This window comes from Stomoxys calcitrans, chromosome 2 (genome assembly GCF_963082655.1).
Source record: "Stomoxys calcitrans chromosome 2, idStoCalc2.1, whole genome shotgun sequence".
NCBI classification, from domain to species: domain Eukaryota; kingdom Metazoa; phylum Arthropoda; class Insecta; order Diptera; family Muscidae; genus Stomoxys; species Stomoxys calcitrans.
Window position 1 is genome coordinate 234,967,389 of NC_081553.1, and position 18,526 is coordinate 234,985,914.

At 39.3% G+C, this 18,526-nt stretch overlaps 1 protein-coding gene across 6 annotated transcripts in view; it reads left to right on the plus strand.

Annotated features, from left to right (window-relative positions):
* Positions 1–370: 370 nt before the first annotated feature.
* LOC106095634 (5-hydroxytryptamine receptor 2A) overlaps positions 371–18,526 on the plus strand; it is a 149,999-nt gene continuing 131,843 nt past the window's right edge. The window contains exons 1-2 of one of the 6 annotated variants that reach the window (XM_013262911.2): positions 371–447; positions 5,940–6,729. The gene's annotated coding sequence lies outside the window, so the exon portion shown is untranslated. Of the gene's footprint in view, positions 448–706; positions 884–5,860; positions 6,730–18,526 lie in introns of those variants that run through there. The other 5 variants (XM_013262910.2, XM_013262909.2, XM_013262908.2 and 2 more) reach the window with 5 other exon arrangements.

Consider the following 18,526-nt stretch of genomic DNA (forward strand, 5'->3'; position numbering starts at 1 on the left):
ATGCCATGCACCACCACTCACTGTCTCCTTCTCAGCTACTCTCTGCTATTCTGCGGCGACCGCAGCGAACATTTGTAAAAACTTCCCGCCTCTTTTTTTTGCTCTCCCCAAAGGCTGTTGTGTGGGTTAAAATTTCCCAAAACAAATGTTGATAACATTTACCCCCTATTTCCTTGGCCATGGTTTTCTCACTCGCCAAGCTTCACATGCAGCACCTTAACATTTTGCGAGAGCCAGGTAGAAGGCCTAAAGTGAAAATTATGTTAACCAGCAGTGATGCTGTGCTGTTAACTCAACCACAGCTGCTGCCGCTGCTGTTAGTGCTGATGCTGCCAAGTGCTTGGTCTCCGTCACACACTATGTAGGCATGCTTTGAGGAAAATTCACAAAATTCAGTTTGTTGTGATAACTCGACGCGCTAGGAACGTTCAAATCATGGAGCTTAATGTTCGCTCGGAGAGAGTGATTTAAATGAAAATAAAATAAAATGAACATGTGAAAATGCATACCAAATGAAGCTAAGGCAAACAAAAAAAAAAGAAAAACACCCGCAAGAGCAAAAGTTTAGAAAATGTATCAAATTTGTCAAAATAGAAAACACAATTAAAAATATTTTCCAATGTTGTCTGCATCTTGTGGGTCTAGTGATTACTAAAACGAGCGTGAATTTCAATTAAAAAAAAAAATACAATTATTGTACATTTTAATTCAAAGAACAAACTACAAAAATATATATTTTTGCTAAGCAGCTAAAACAGAAAAATGTGTGACGAAAAAAATACTTAAAATCAGATACGTTTGGAAAACATAAATAAAAAAATCTCAAAAAATAAAACAAAAGAATAAAATTTTATAAATTTAATTTTCATGCAATAAAGCTGAGGTACGAGAAAAAACAAGAAAATTAACAACTGATGAAATATTAGAAGAATATTGAGGTCTTTTGAAGAAGTTTAACTTGCATTTAAAAATATAAATCTAGAAAAAAATTGTCGCAGAAAATAGTCTTGTTGATACCGTCGCTATATAAAAAACAAAAATGGTTGAATACATCGCTGTTAAATTCAATGGTCAATAGTTGAGTGAGGATTGAATTCTTTTCAATATAACCACTACTCTCAAGGCAGTTTCAACGATAACTGTGTATAAACAAACAAGCGTGCCAAGTTCGGTTGGGCCCAATCTTATGTACCCCCTACAATGAATGGCATATGTCAAGTTCTTTGCCCGGAATCTCTTTAAAGGCAAACAAAGGATAATAAGAGGAAATGAAAGCAATGCTATTGGTGCGATATCAGGTTGTAAACCGACTCGGACAATACTTGGGTTGGATAATGGAGACCATAGTATCGGATAAGAACTGCGACCTCTAGAGGTTCAAGTAGTCAAGATCCTGGATCGATTTATATGACAGCTATATCAAACATTAAGTTCGGACTGGGCGAACTTTTTATACCCAACACCGAAGAGTTCGACATTCCAGTTGCAATACATCAAAGTACACATTTCAACGCTACAAAGTACTAGATCGTCGTATTAGAACGGCAACACTGCTCGTGATATCTCGTGGTTCGTGATTTTACTGTAAGTGGTGGTATCGTGATATCTCACGAAGCACGAGATATCACGATCAGTGTTGCCGTTTTTGGTAGGTTCCTACCAAAATTGGTGGGTTTTTATTCTCTTGGTAGGCTGACCTCAATTTTTGGTAGATTTTTCCAACATATAAATACAAAGTTAATTACTGAAAAAATCGACGGGGATAACTCAAAATTTATTCACTTGTTGTCGTTTCTGTATATTCGTTAAGGGTATATTCGTTAGGGTTGTGAGTAGTGATTCACGCTCACATACGAAGAATTTTATCTCAAGCATGCTCACCCACGATGACGTGATTAGATTTGAATCTCAACCACGAATCACGTGACTCACAAGCGACACGACTACTCACGTGCACACTTCTATTGCCTATCAAACTATCATTTCAGCCGCAGCATTTATATCCTCGTCAAGCACCGCCCCATAGGCTGGGGGTATACTAATTTCGTCATTCTGTTTGTAACTACTCGAAATATTCGTCTGAGAGACCCTATAAAGTATATATATTCTCGATCGTCGTGACATTTTATGTCGATCTAGCTATGTCCGTCCGTCTGTCTGTCGAAAGCTCGCTAACTTCGAAGGAGTAAAGCCAGCCGCTTGAAATTTTGCAGAAATACTTCTTATTAGTGTAGGTCGGTTGGGATTGTAAATGCGCCATATCGGTCCATGCTTTGATATAGCTGCCATATAAACCGATCTTGGGTCTTGGCTTCTTGAGCCTCTAGAGAGCGCAATTCTTATCCGATCTATAACCTGATATAGCTGCCATATAAACCGATCTTGAATCTTGACTTCTTGAGCCACTAGAGGAACGAAGTATTTTGTTATGATATCCAACAACTGTGACAAGTATGGTTCAAATCGGTCCATAACCTCATATAGCTGTCATATAAACCGATCTGGGGTCTTGACTTCTTGAACTTCGGGAGCTTCTAGAGGTCGCAATTCCTATCCGATTTGGCTGAAATTCTGCATGAATTGTTTTGTTATGACTCACAACAACTGTGTTAAATATGGTTCAAATCGGTCCATAACCTGTTATAGCTGTCATATAAACCGATCTGGGATCGTGACTTCTTGCGCCGCTAGGGGCGTAATTACTATCCGATTTGCCTGAAATTTTGTACAAGCGCTTCTCCCATGACCTCCAACATACGTATTAAATATGGTCTGCATCGGTCTATAGGCTGATACAGCTCCCCTATAAACCGAACTCCCTATTTCACTTCTTGAGCCCCTAAAAGGCAAAATTCTTATTCGATTTGGTTGAAATTTTACACAATGACTTATACTGTGGTCTGCACATTCAGTTCAATTAGCATAGCAATTCTTATCTTTTATCCTTTATCTGTCCAAAAAGAGATATCGGGAAGGAACTCGACAAATGTGATCCATAGTGGAAGGTATATAGGATTCAGCCCGGCCGTACTTAGCACGCTTTTACTTGTTTAACTTATGTTAGAAAGGTACGTCTTATGCATAGCGTGATTGTTCACAGGCCTGATGGCTTCGCCTCGGTATTAGGAAGAAGGCTGTCCGAAGAGCAGAATACGAAAAAGTTGCTGAAATGATGTAGTGATCGGAAATACCAAGAGGTGCAAGTGCACTCACATTCATACTTCTCCGGGTGTGAAGTTAGGAAAAGGTTAAGAGTATTATTTTAGTGCCTGTGAAATGTGTATCGGTTCATTCAATAGTTGCATCAGGTCATTATGTGCTGCAAACAGCTCTGCATATTGGCCCTACGGAATCGTCTGACTCAAATGGGAATGCCAGTTGGAGTTGGAGACATTGAAATCCTCAGCAACAACAACTTTTTACTTTACTTTAATTGGCTATGACAGAATGTTTGTCCTATTAGCCGAACATAGAAAAGCGCTCCAAGCACGTCGATCATCTGCTCTCCTTCTACAATCTCTGACATCAAATTTCGAGGTGTTTCTCACGACTTGATTCATCGGTCTATAAGCCGTCCATGTTTGCGTGTACCATCGTGATCGCCTTCAAAAGACTTCTTAGCTGGAGCTTCTTCGTTCATTCTGAAAACATGACCTAGCCAACGCAGGGATACCAAACACAGATATGGCTTTAAATACCTTTGAACGTACAGGGCTATCGAAAGCGGAATATTAATTAACAAAGAAATGGATGTTGGTTTGTTCTGTTCGGGTCTTTTCCAGGATTTGACCCAGTATGAGTTTCTGGTCTATGGTGTATTTAAGGCAACATTGGTAGGTCCCAATTATCTAATCTTTCACACGACATGCTCGATAGCATCTTGTATGCCATGGGGAAGAGACTTATTCTTTCTGGTTGGCACATTCCATCTTGTCTCCTTTCTTATGTACGGGACATGGTATGCTGAGGTTCCAATCATCGGGTATGCGTTCTTCTAGCCAGATTGCGCAGACAAGTTGATGCAAGCCCCTCATCAGCTAGTCGCCTCCAGTCTTAAATCGTTCAGCGGTCAACCTGTCGGCCCCTGGTGCCTTGTTGTTCTTCAGTCGGGTCACAGCTACTTGGACCTCATTCTGACTAGAAGGAAAACAGTCTATACCATCATCAGGGATTGGTTGTGCGGTATCCTCTTCACTGGCATCGTTGGATACTAGCAGCTGGGTAAAATTTTCTTGCCATATTCTCAGCGCAATATTTGTGTCAGTTACCAGATTTCCTTCTTTGTCTCTGCAGGAGGATGTACCTGCTCCAAAGCCATCGGTTTGATGTTTAATTCTTTGGTAGAATTTCCGAACTTTATTCTGGCTTCTGAATATCTCAACTCGCTCACACTCACTTCTTTCCATTTCCTTTTTTTTTCTGCGAAATAGACTTTTTTTCTCTCTCCTCTGTCCAAAGCACGCCAACTTTCGAAGGAGTAAAGCGAGCCGCTTGAAATTTTACACAAATACATGCTATTAGTGTAGGTCGGTCGGGATTGTAAATGGTCGATGTTTTGACATAGCTGCCATATAAACCGATCTTAAGTCTTGACTTCTTGAGCCTCTAGAGGGCGCAATTCTTAACCGATTTGGCCGAAATTTTGAATGAATGAATTATGGATTCCAACAATTGTGCTAAGTATGGTTGAAATCGGTTTATAACCTGTTATAGCTGTCATATAAACCGATCTGGGAACTTGACTTCTTGAGCCGCTAGAGGACGCAATTCTTATCGGATTTATCTGAAATTTTGCATGAGGTGTTTTGTTATGACTCACAACAACTGTGTTAAATATGGTTCAAATCGGTTCATAACCTGACATAGCTTCCATATAAACCGATCTTGGATCTTGACTTCTTGAGCCTCTAGCAATTCTTATCCGATTTGGCTGAAATTTTGCATGAGATGTTTTGTTATAGTTTTTAACAACTGTGCTAATTATGGTTGAAATCGGTTCATAACCTGTTATAGCTGTCATATAAACCGATCTGGGGACTTCTTGAGCTTCTAGAGGGCGCTATTCCTATCCGATTTGGCTGAAATGTTGCATGAGGTGTTTTGTTATGACTCACAACAACTGTCTCAAATATAGTTCAAATCGGTCCATAACCTTATATAGCTGCCATATAAACCAACCCGGGATCTTGACTTCTTGAGCCTCAAGAGGGCGTAATTATTATTCGATTTGGCTTAAATTTTTTACAACGGCTTCTTCCATGACCTTCAATATACGTGTCAAATATGGTCTGAATCGGTCTTCAGCCTGATAGTGGAGGGTATATAAAATTCGGCCCGGCCGAACTTAGCACGCTTTTACTTGTTTCTTTATTAGATATATCTCCCACATAATACAATTCCCTGATCTGACATGTAGACCCCTTAGTTTTGTTTTCATATTTGGTATGTGAGATGGATTTATGACCTACACTTCACCCACAACGGACACAAAGCTTCTTAAGTGGACGTAAGCGACATTTCAATTGACCACCTGATTTCCCATTCGATTTATTGAGTTCAAGGAGCCTACTAAATTCGAAGATAAGTTATCCAAAATAATCCCCAAATCTACTGAGGTAATCTGCATAATGTTTGGCACAATCTAAGGTCCTCAAAATGTCTCGTTCGATATTATTGCGATTTTTGCTTGTTTTTTTTCTGAATTAAAATTTTTGAAGGCATTTTTATTGGCGTTTTTCTTTAACAAAAATTCATAATTTATGAATTTTTATAAACAAAAAAAATATTTACAATGTATTAGCACAAAAAAAGCATCAGACAAACATTGGTTTTAACACATTAACAACGACATTGTTTCAAGAATCTTTTAGTTGTATTGTTAATTGCAAATGATCTCTATTGGTTAATACAAAAAACAAAACAAAAAATATCATTATTAGCAAGAAAAAAAAAACACAACTAAACAAACAAATGAACGGTATGGCTAACATGTAATTAAGCTGTTAATGTGATATAATACAGCTAGCCAAAGTAAATAATAATCAACAACAAGCAAAACAACAACATCAACAACAGCGGCAGCTACAAAATCAAATAAAAGCCACCATCAAGAAGCAACACACAATCAAACAACGCATGAAATTGCATACACCAACTCACATATATGACTAAAATTTTAATAATGCCATAAGACAACAACCAACAACAATAAAATTTCCCAAAAAAAAGCATGCCAAACATTTTAAAAAACCAAAAAAAAATCAAAACTGTGATTTTATATCAACACTTTTGTCTTGGAGCAAAAAATTAAAAAAATAAACAGGCCTCACAAAAAGCCATCATAAAAATCTGCAATAAAAATGTTGAAACCATAGAGAAAAATATCCAAAAATACATCAACGCCCGTACAAAAATTTAGAATAATGCAAAATTTAATAAAACAATAAATCTCAAGTGCAGAGCCAAATGAAAAAGAAAACAGAATCTTAAATAAATAAATGAAATTACAACAAAAGCTAGCACAGCACAAAACTGTGCAAACATTCGCACAAAAAGTGGCCAAATAAATCAAATGCGAAAAATCATGACACCGCATCATGATGATGACCCACCCCAGCGACAGCCAAAAGAATCTCATCGGCAACAGCCACAGATGCAGTTGTTAGCAGCTAAAAATAATCACTTGAGTGATTGAAATTCCATTTGCAAATAAATTCCCCAACAGTAAATGTAAGTTTTCAACAAAAAAATAATAATTGTTGAGTTACTTAGCAGAAGAAAAAAGAAAACCAAACTATTTTTATAATAAGGGAAAAATTAATAAAAGGGTGTTTATATCGCAAAGTTATGCAATTGCCCTATTCTAGGGAAAAAAAAAATCATGTTATGACACCACATGCCAACGCCAATGCATGTCATGCCACACAATCAACACATGGGATGTCATGACAACGCCACCATCAATGCATATCTTTTTCCAGATACTCCGAAGACAAGTGTCAAATTCCTGTGTGTCATACATGTTGTAGCGGAAAATGTATCAACGATTAGAACAAAACAATAGTGACAAAAATCTTAACGACATTTACCCACTATTCTATGGCATCAAATTTATGTAAAAACCAGTAAGAGCGTGCTAAGTTCGGCCGGACCGAATCTTACATACCCTCCACCATGGATCGCATTTGTCGAGTTCTTTGCGAGCTAACTCTTTTTAGGGAAACAAAGAATAATGAATAAGAACTGATATGCAATTGGAGCTTTATCAAGATACATATAATCCAGTTCTGACCATAAATGAATTGAATGCTGAATAATAAAGAAGTAATTGCGTAATATTTCAGTCCAATCGGATAAGAATTGCGCCTTGTAGGGGCTCAAGAAGCAAAATCGGGAGATCGGTTTATATGGAAGCTGTATCAAGCTATAGATCGATTCCGACCATATTACCCGGGCCCGGATGCCATATCAACGTTTGTCTTACGCAAGTGTTCTTCGAAGCTCGCTCGTCTATTGCACAACCTTTTCAAGCTTGCCTACCATGCGGGAGTCTTCCCGGCGCGTTGGAAGGTTGCGATCGTTCAGCCAATACCCAACAAGGGTGAGGCAAACAAACCTGCTAATTATCGGCCAATTGCGATAGGCTCCGCTCTCTCCAACTTCATGGAGATCATGGTCAATCACCATCTTGTGAGGTATTTAGAGTCTAATAGCCTTCTTAGCGACCAACAGTATGGCCGAACTTATGGCACTTCTGTCGCAACGTTTGAGACGCTCAATCCGCCAGTTTGGTGAGAGTAAAGATGTGGCTCTGAATATCTCCAAGGCATTTGATAAGGTCTGGCATGGTGCACTACTATCAAAGCCTGTCGCATTTGGTGTCGGTAATGGCTTTGTTCGATTTATTTCAAGTTTTCTCAGAGATCGCACTATGCCAGTCGTCATCCAAAGAGCATAAATTAACCAAAGGTGTACAGGGCTCTGTTCTTTCACTATCTTCTTCTCTTTTTCTTATTTTCATCAACGATCTATTGGGTCAGACTTCGAATCCGATCTACTCATTTGCGGATGACAGTAATCTCTGTCATTCGGCCATAGGCCGAGTCTTCGAGAGATTGAGGACAAGAGGCGGGTTACGGACGATACACCCTGCCAGGATTTGCCGGTCATTTCTGGGTGGGGTCGAATGAATCGAGTAGATTTTAATGCACGGACGACTCTGACCCAATACAATCATCTTTGTCTATCAACGGTGTAGATGTTGAGCAATCAGAAGCTCTTGATGTTCTGGGCATGAAAATACAAATTGATGTCCGTTGGGCTAAACATGTATTTGAAGTGTCGAAAGAAGCATTCAAGTGTTTAGGCTTCCTTAAACGGTGTAAGAATTACTTCACTCCGCCTGATCTTCTTAACATCTACACCACTTTCAGAAGGCCGAAAATGGCCTGGGCTTGAACTTCAAAATCATCCCTGGAGCTACTTGACCGTGTACAAAGGAGAACGATGGCGTTGATTGGAGACAGTGGGTTTTCCAACTCTATTGCCTCCCTTTATCATCATCGCAATGTGGCTTGTTTGGAGCTGTTCTATCGGTACTTTCATGGTGTGTGTTCGTCTGATATTCGTCTTCTTATTCCTGATGTAAGGATGTATGTCAGGGATACTATATCTGTTTATAGACCGAGTTGGATCATACTTGGCATAGATGCTGGAAGTAATAACACAAGGTTTTATTCCAAAGTTCAGCGAAATTGGATGAAAATTGAATGGGGGATCCGTTTACATGGGGGCTATATCCAAATCTGAACCGATATGACCTATTTGCAATCGCCAATGATCAACATCCCTAAGAAGTATCTGTGACTGAGAATGACTGAGACATCTGTTCTAGCCAATGACAGCTTAGCAGTAGACCTCTTCAAGTCTAAATTAGGCCACATAGTTTTGCAATGCTCACAGCCCTTTGTGACCATCGATCTTTCGTTGCCCTTTGGGCCTGTTCCTAAAAACTTAGCTTACATGTTGCTAGATGCATACCCACAGATTTCAGTATCCCTGGAGTGTGTAGGGTAGTTCCTAGTCTCGCAAGCTCATCCACTTTACAATTCCCTGGGATATCTCTGTGGCCCGGTACTAGAACAGGTGAATTATGAACTGTTCATCTCCATCCATTCAACTCATCCCCATCTCGTTGAGAGATCTGCAGTCAAGGACGATTTTTGTGTTCATAAATACGTTCCTTAAGGACTTAATGGCTGCCTGGCTGTCTGAGGAGATATTTATGCCAATCGTCTTAATGATCCCTGATAGAATCCCTGCCTGATTCACACTGCGGTGGCCCTGGAAACCTCTTCGATATTACCAGTTCCAGATCTTTAGAGTACACCGCAAAGCCCACCTGGTCGTTTAGTTTGGAACCATCCGTATAGAAGTCTATGTAACTTCTGTTACCAGGGATATCGTAGTTGCAATGGGTTCTATCAGGAATAGTGGACCAGTAATTTTTAATCAAAAGCGGCTCAGGTAGGGTGTAATCCACACTATCTGGAACTTCGGATATTGTATCAAGGATAACACAGTGTCCGTAGTCGGCATATGACCAATGAGAAATCTTCCTTAACCTCACGGCAGTGGTAGCTGCAATTTGTTTAGCCACAATGTCCAGAGGCATAAGATGTACCATTAAAATTCAGCGCATCAGATGGTGTCGTTATCAGTACGGCTGTGATGCACAAACAAGCCATCCTTTGGATCCGGTTAAGTATTGAGCAGTAGGTGGATTTTTGAAGCGCCGTCCACCAGACTACAACACCATATAGCATCAATCATATGGTAGCCGGTTGTACGTAGCGGATTGATCCGATGGAATCCTTCATCGGCAAGGGCTGCCGCCTCGGTGTACAATACACTGCTACAACAACAACAACCATATAACATTATAGGTCAGACAACTCCAGTATATACCCCATGCATGATACGCGGTCTAGGCCACAATTTTTGCCAATGGCTCTCTTGCAGGTGTAAAGGGCAAGAGTGACCTTTCTTGCCCTTTCCAAAATGTTGGATTTGAAATTCAATTTACTGTTCAGAAAAACACCCAGGTATTTTGCACATACAATACAATAATATATTGTTAATGGCTATATTCCAAAGTAGAGGAGACAGTACACCTCCTTAAGCTGTTCCTCTGCTGACCTATCTTTTTAGATCCACAGATCTCAAGCCTGCCATAATGCATATTTTAGTAAGTAAGTTATTAAAAAACTTTCTTACGGTAGAGTTGATGCCTAGAAACTCCAACTCCTTCATGATTGACGTCGGTTTTACATTATTGAAAGCACCTTCAATGTCAAGAAATGCTACCATTGTATATTCCTTGACAGCGAGAGAACCCTCTATGTAGCCGATTAGATCGTGAAGGGCTGTTTCATTGGATTTGTCTTTACTATATGCATGTTGCTGCCGCGACAGGCGATCTCCAGGAATCTTTGCCCTCAGATATGTTTCTACCAACCTCTCAAGAGTCTTCAGCATAAAGGATCACAGAAACTTTAGCCCTTAAAGGGGGCAATTTTTATTCGAATTGGCTGAAATTTTACACAATGACTTCTAATATGGTCTCCAACATTCAATTCAATTATGGTCCGAATCGGACCAAAACTTGATATAGCTCTAATAGCACAGCAATTCTTTTCTATTATCCTTTGTTAGTCTAAAATGTTGTGGAGGGTATATACGATTCGGCCCACATTTTTATTTGTTTTTCCTCATTTTCTTTCAGAAAAATGTCCTCTTTCATTTTATTTCTTCTAACAAACTCATCATAAATTAAGCAGCAATCATTTTCAGCAGTAGCCTTGCTCTTGGAATTTGTAATAGTAGCAAATTTAACTTCTAACAGTCAGCATACAGTGTTTGCTACTTCAGCAGACTTTTTTCTATGAGTGTATATGAACTGCGTGAATTCTCTCTGTAATGCACAGTTTGTTGGTAAATCATGCATTTTTCCCAAACATTCTTACATCATGAAAAAAAGAAGACCAATATATCAGATGACTACACATCACGAAAGTATCGATAAAAAAACGAAAGAAACCACATTACAACAACAATTTTATGCCTACCATTCTATTTATTATCACTTTTGATATGACTGGTGAATGCCTTAGAAATCAGTTCGTATTTAGAATGGTCTCCGCATACATGAGCTCAAGAATTAATATTCGAAACGAATATGTGAACGAACACTGACACTTATTGCCATTTTGTTATTCCAATTATGTTGGATATGATCGTCACGCTTTAGTAGCATGCCTATATCAAGCAATTACTGACAATTTTTGTCACTTTCAAGCTAAATTTCCGCTCACGCCAACTGTCGCTTTTAAAGCACAACAGCAAAAACGTAATCCAATCCCTTCAGTCCAAACAATAAAACAAATGTAGCAGTTTTAATTAATTGCTGCAATAAAAAGAAAAAACAAAAGCAAGTGCTGTGTGAGCCGTCCAGGGGAATTTCTTTTTTTTTATACCACCTTTATGCGGAATAAATTTTAATGGAAATTTGTTCAGGCATGACCCATAGATTCATGGCTATGTGGCCACTGTTTTCTTACACTTGAAGCGATTTAATTGCATTCTTGAGTTATTCATAAAAATAACTTCAACTACAAATTGTGACACCTACTGTCACTCTTGGGCGTTTTGGTGTTCTGACACAAAACAAAAAAGATAGACAGTCTGTCATTTGCTGAAGTAATTTCGTTAAAAGTCTAAAATTTCACCACCTCCAGTTTCAATTGTTCCTGTTGAGAACACACATACACAGCCACACGCAGGGTAACAATAAAATCACAAAAACAACCATAAACACCCACCACCACGGACACAGTAATTTGCTGTACACTCTAGGCCAAAAGTAAACCGACAAACTTATTAACACATGAAGTTTAATTTTTCTCTCGAAAGTAAGAAAAAAAGAATTTTTTGAGATATTTAAGGAAAATGCTCAATAATTTTGTTCAAAGACTTTTTATTAATGTTGATGATATTAAATGCAAATGTGCACATGAACGTACCATTGAGGTGCTGGGGTAAACTTCTCACAAATCAATGAGTGCTGTCCGGTTCAATGTTAAGCTCAATGATAAGGGACCTCCTTTTTATAGCCGAGTCCGAACGGCGTGCCGCAGAGCGACACCTATTTGGGGACAAGTTTTTACATGGAAGTTTTCACAAATGTCGCCAGCATTAGGAGAGGATAGCCACCCCTGAAAATTTCTGATGTTCCTGCCGGGATTCGAACGCAGGCGTTCAGCGTTATAGGCGGACATGCTTACATCTACGGTACAGTGGCCTTCGTTGATGATATTACAAATCTTATATATAAAATTCAATTTGTGTTTGTTTGTTTGTTCCGTATAGACTCAAAAACGGCTGAAGCAATTACCTTGAAATCTTCACAGATTGTGTAGGTTGGTCTGGAAGGAAACATAGGCTATATAATTTTTGACAAAAGTACTACCGAAAAATAAAAGTGGTCCGATCGGGACAATATGAGAATCAAATAAAAGGTATTCTAGAGTAGAGTACGAATTTCAAAATATAAGTTGGGTCCAAGTACCCCAGCCCCAAAACCCCTTAAAATAGGTTTATTTGACGATCATGACAATATGGGACTCAAATGAATGGTATTCGGGAGTAGATTACGAATATGGTTAGGAATTAGGAATAAACTTTATAATTTATTGATAACGGAAGGGCGCGGACCCTCCACCGTTACCCCAAAAACACCACCCAAAATCAAAAGTGGACCGATAAGGACAATATGGGTATCAAATGAAAAGTATGCGGGAGTAGATAACGAATCAGGCATACCATTTCATGTCCAAGTATAGGGGGTCACCCCACCGCCACAAAAACGCGCAAAATGGGCACCTTACCCTATCACGGATATATGGGACTCAATTTGTTTGTTCCGTAAAGATTGAAAAACGGCAGAGCCGATTTTCTCGAAAATTTCGCATATTGCGTAAGTTGGTCTAAAAGGAAACATAGGCTATATATTTTTTCGGTATCGAAAGCGGGATGGACTCTCCTCTTATGCCAAAAACACCACCCAAAAGGACAATATCAAATGAAAGATATTGGAGAGTAAAATACGAATATGGTATTAAAATTTAAGTCTAAGTACTCATCGCCGCCCCAACCCCAAAACACCCCCAAACAAATATATTGGACGTTCATTTTAATATGGGGCTCAAATGAAAGGTATTCGGAAGTAGATTCAAATTTGGGCCCAAGTACCCAGCGGGCCACCCCCTTCCCCTCCCCAACCCCAAAACTCCTCTAAACAGATATATTCCAAGTTTATGTCAACATGGGGCTCAAATGACAAGTATTAGGCAGTAGATTACAAATTTGGCATAAAACCGTAGGTCCAAGTAATGGGAGGTTGCCCACCACCAAATACCCCCAAAGGGCATATGAAATTAACATTTGCGTTCAAATCTAGGTGGCGCTATTCCTCCTAAAGATGCGTCAAAATGGCTTATTTGACCCATTGTGGCAATATGGGACTCAAATGAAAGGTATTTGAGAGTAGAAAACGAATTTGATATCCAATTTAGGGGTACGCCCTAAATCACCCCTTAAACTGAACTTCATTTCCGACTATAGCAATATGGAGCTCAAATCAACGGTATTTGGGGAGCAAAGAATCAATTTTGTATCTATTTTCAGGTGCCGTTGGCCTCCCCAGCCCCAAAACACCCTCCAAACGGTTCATACTTACCGACCATGATAAAATGGGGTTCAAAGTAAAGGGATTTGGGAGTAGACATGAATTTGATATCCATATTTGAGTCGAAAAATCTCCCCTAAAAAGCAATTCTCATTACCCTAATTTCAAAAATACAATTTCTCGGAGATTGGTAATGCGATAAGTTCGAAATTCTTTGCACTCTACAATCACCCAAAAAAAACATGGTTTCTATTGTTGGGGACGAGTGCCGCGGGGACAGCCCGAAACCCGCCAAATAGATATATAGATCAACCACGGCAATATAGAGCTCTGTGTTTGGAGAGCCGCCCCAACCCAAAATACATATTTGGGGTGGAAATTTATTGATTTTCGGGAAATTTATATTCCTTTTTCGGAACAAAGACCCTGGGGTCCACCCCACCTTCAAATATAACTTATTTACCGATCATGCCATTATGGGACTCATACGAAATGTTTCTGAAAGTAGACCACTAATCTTATATTTACTTTGATGGCCAAGTGACCACCCCCGAAATACCCCCTAAACCCGAAATATTTACCAATACAGTAATATGGGGCTCAAAAGAAAGACATTTGGGAGTAGAGTAAAAATTTGTCGAGGAACCGAGTAGGGACAAACTTTCTGATTCAACTTGAGTTTATCAACGAAATGGGACCTTTTTTATAGCCGAGTCCGTACGATGTGCCGCAGTGCGACACTTCTTTGGGTAGAATTTTTTACATGACCATGCATGGTATGGTACCTCGCAAATGTAGCCACCATTAAGAGGGGACAACCACCGCTTTAAATTATGTCCGAAGTTCCGCCGCTATAGGCGGACATAGGCTACAGTAGCACGATATCCAAATTCAGGGCGAAGTGTCGCCACCCTAAATAAATATAAGAGGGTTAAAGAAGGCGCAGCGGATCGGGCCCTAGTCTGATATAAAGAAATTCCAATGATGTCAAACAACGCTTCGGGTCGGAGAAGTAATGTCGGCGTTAGAAAAGTGACAACCAACAACGTAAACATTTTTGTTGCATATTCTCGTCAGGATTTGAACCCAAGCGTGCACCTACTCCAATCATTTCGTTTTAGTATGAATGAGACGACAATTCACATCGTTCACTCGTCCGTCGCTCTTTGGTTAATCCAATCAAATAGTTGCCACGATTATGACACTGTTACCACTTGCCACTGTTGCCAGGCATGCAAAATGGCGAAAAAAAAAACTAACTGAAATAAATAAACGAACTAGTTCAACTAAAATGAACCAAATCGAGAGGTCATAATCCAATGTTACCATAAGCTGATAGTTACAACTTTACTTTAATTTTGTCTAAACAATGATTTTTTTTTTTTGTTAAAAAAAATTAAATGTCGACCTATGAAATCATAACAAAATTTAATCAGGAAAGCTAAGTCAATCAAGAGAGCTAAGTTATTTAAAACTTGCATCCTTCCTGCGTATATTAGGGCTTTTGGCAAACTACCACCATGAAACACATTTATTTCTAAGCATTTAATTGTTTAAGTCCTTTGCTCAGAGCAACTGCAATTGCTGGCCTGTTAAACATTGCCCTTCATTGCCTTAAGAAACCTTGAACGAAATTCTGTCCAACCATTAAGAATTCACATAAGCTTAGCGTGGAACAGTTTACAACATTTGGCCACTTCCGTTTCGTGCAGCACTGTGTAGGACGGCTGTGTAGGAGTGGAAACGTGAGTGCATTTTGGAAATTTGATGCGGCAAGTGAGTGATTTAGTTGTTGTTTCAGCTTTGCGGTTGGCATAACGTATTCGAATTACATTTAGCTAAACGTTTCTTGAAACATCATCTACGACAAAAGAAATGCATTTAGCCCTAATGCACGTCCATCCGTTCATTCGTTCGTCACTCAGTCTACAGTCATGTAATTATGCAGGTGAACAACAACGAAAGCTGATCCCCTGCGGTTTTGCGTGCGATGCTTACAATCCTCTTCTGCGGATTCAAAGCTGCACACGATGCGGTAGGTTTTGCCAATTTTCCCCCCACGCTCTTGAATGTGGCAGCAATAGTAAGTCTGCTCAAGATACGCTTGTGTGACTTTAAAAGAAAACTATTTTATTTAGAACTAAAAGCAGATTCAAAGTGTTTTTCCTTTGACCACATTGCCAGAGTCGTTGCTGCCTGAGAAGATCACGACCAGGCCGAATGACGATGCCTAACCACATTCTACCGCATTTCGCTAACACAAAGACAGAGTCTAGGCAAAGACAAATGGGGATTCACAAATGTGAAGAAACGCAGAATCCTCATGTATTGTAAAGCAAATGTTTTGACTTGTGCAAATAATTTGTTGCAATGTATTCATAGCAAACCACTAACAATATATTGTAGGTATTGTCAGCTCGATGGGCTGTTGGCTCCAGGTCACTTGACCACAAATTAGAATTCAAGTTCTACTCAAAAACACCATTAATTTGACAACTATATTGTCTTCATCGTATCTGATCTCAGTTTCGTGGGTGAGCGTAAGTACCATATTTTCATTGCAAGTCCAAGATATATACCAAGGATGCGGATATAATTTTTCAATGTTGTAATGAAAAGTCAATGTATCTGCGCGTAAGGTTTTGGAACACCACCAATTCACTAGAGACATTACCAGATTAGTACCTAGAGTGTTCGTCCCAAAGTTTGTGATTGGGTTCCTACCCACGCCCAAATAAGAAAAATTTTTGCTATTCCTCCGTAAGTTCATTTGTTAAATTCTCCCAATTGTGAATGTCAGATATTTACTATTGTCTCCATTGGCCAACTTAATCTCATGAACATTCCATTCGGAAACAGGGGCAAACTTTTCATTTATTAAAAAGTGCTGTCCGATTCAAGTTTAAGAATAATCATAAGGAGCCTCCTGCTTTACGCCGAGTCCGAATGTCATATCACAGCCTCTTTGGAAGGATCAAATAATCAAATAACTTCCAAAGCTGAAAAATTAAATAATCACCAAAAGTAATTTTGGGAATTTTTCATCATTGCCGGTAGACGCAGAAACAGCAAATTCTTGTACGAGGGTTGCCTTTTATGTTTCGGGATTGAACAACACTTGTGTTGCAATTTGCAAACTTACATCTCCATCGTAAAGATTGAAATTTTTGGGGATATACATATTCTGAACGTTTTGACATGCGAGCGCTATTTGTGTTGTTTACAGTAACTTAAAATATTCATCTCGCCCAAAAAATGGAATTAAATCGTAAACATTTTCGTGAGATTATTTTTTTACAACTTTCAATGTGGATTAAGTCAACAACAGTACATCGATGAACTTAATTCAATTTTAGACGATGAAGTTTATCGATGGTATGGTGAATTCAACCGAGGTCGTAGTTCACTCCAGGACGAATTTCGTGAAGGTCGTCCAAAATCGGTTGTTGTTACAAACACCATTGATGCTGTGCGCCAACTGATATTACAAAATCGTCATGTGACCTATCGTGAGATTGAGACAACCTTATGTATTAGTGGTACCAGCATACATCCAATATTGCATGAATATTTGACCGTCAAAAAAATTTGTTCGCGTTCGATCCCACACAATTTGTCAATCGCTCAAAGAAAGGCTCGTCCCGGTTGGTAGAAATAAATGCCGCAAAAATACGAAACAACTGCGCTTGTGAGCACTTGACCGATGTATCGGTCTAAATGGCAGCTATAACTAAATCTGAACCAATTTGGGTCAAGTTGCAGAAAAATGTCTAAGAGCCTTACACAACTCACTGTCCGATTCAAATGTCGGTGAAATCGGACAATAAATGCGCCTTTTAAGGACCCAAAACCTTAAATCGAGAGATCGGTCTATATGGCAGCTATATTCAAATCTGGACCGATCTGAGCCAACTTGAAGAAGGATGTCGAAGAGCCTAACACAACTCACTGTCTCAAATTTCAGCGACATCGAACAATATATGCGCCTTTTATAGCCCCAAAACCTAAGACCGAGAGATCGGTCTATATGATAGCTATATCCAAATCTGAACCGATCGGAACCAAATTAAAGTGGGATATCGACTGACCTAACACAACTCATTGTCCCAAATTTTAGCAAAATCGGGCCCAAGACCTTGAAACGAGAGATCTGTCTATATTGCGGCTATATCTAAATCTGGACCGATCTGAGCCAAATTGAAGAAGGATAGCAAAGGGCCTAACACAACTCACTGTCCCAAATTTCGGTGAAATCGTACAATAAATGCGCCTTTTAAGGACCCAAGAACTTAAACCGAGAGATCGGTCTCTATGACAGCTATATCCAAATCTGGACCGATCGGAACCAAATTAAAGGGGGATATCGACTGACCTAACACAACTCACTGTCCCAAATTTTAGCAAAATCGGATAATAAATGTGTCTTTTATGGGCCCAAGACCTTGAATCGAGAGATTTGTCTATATTGCGGCTATATCTAAATCTGGACCGATCTGAGCCAAATTGAAGAAAGATAGCAAAGCGCCTAACACAACTCACTGTCCTAAATTTCAGCAAAATCGAATAATAAATATGGCTTTTATGGGCCTAAGACCCTTAATCGGAAGATCGGTATATATGGCAGCTATATCCAAATCTGAACCGATCTGAGCCAAATTGAGGAAGTATGTTGAAGGGACTAATCTGAGCCAAATTGGCGAAGAATGTCGAAGGGCTTAACACAACTCATTGTCCCAAATTTCAACAAAATCGGATAATAAATGTGGTTTTTATGGGCCTGAG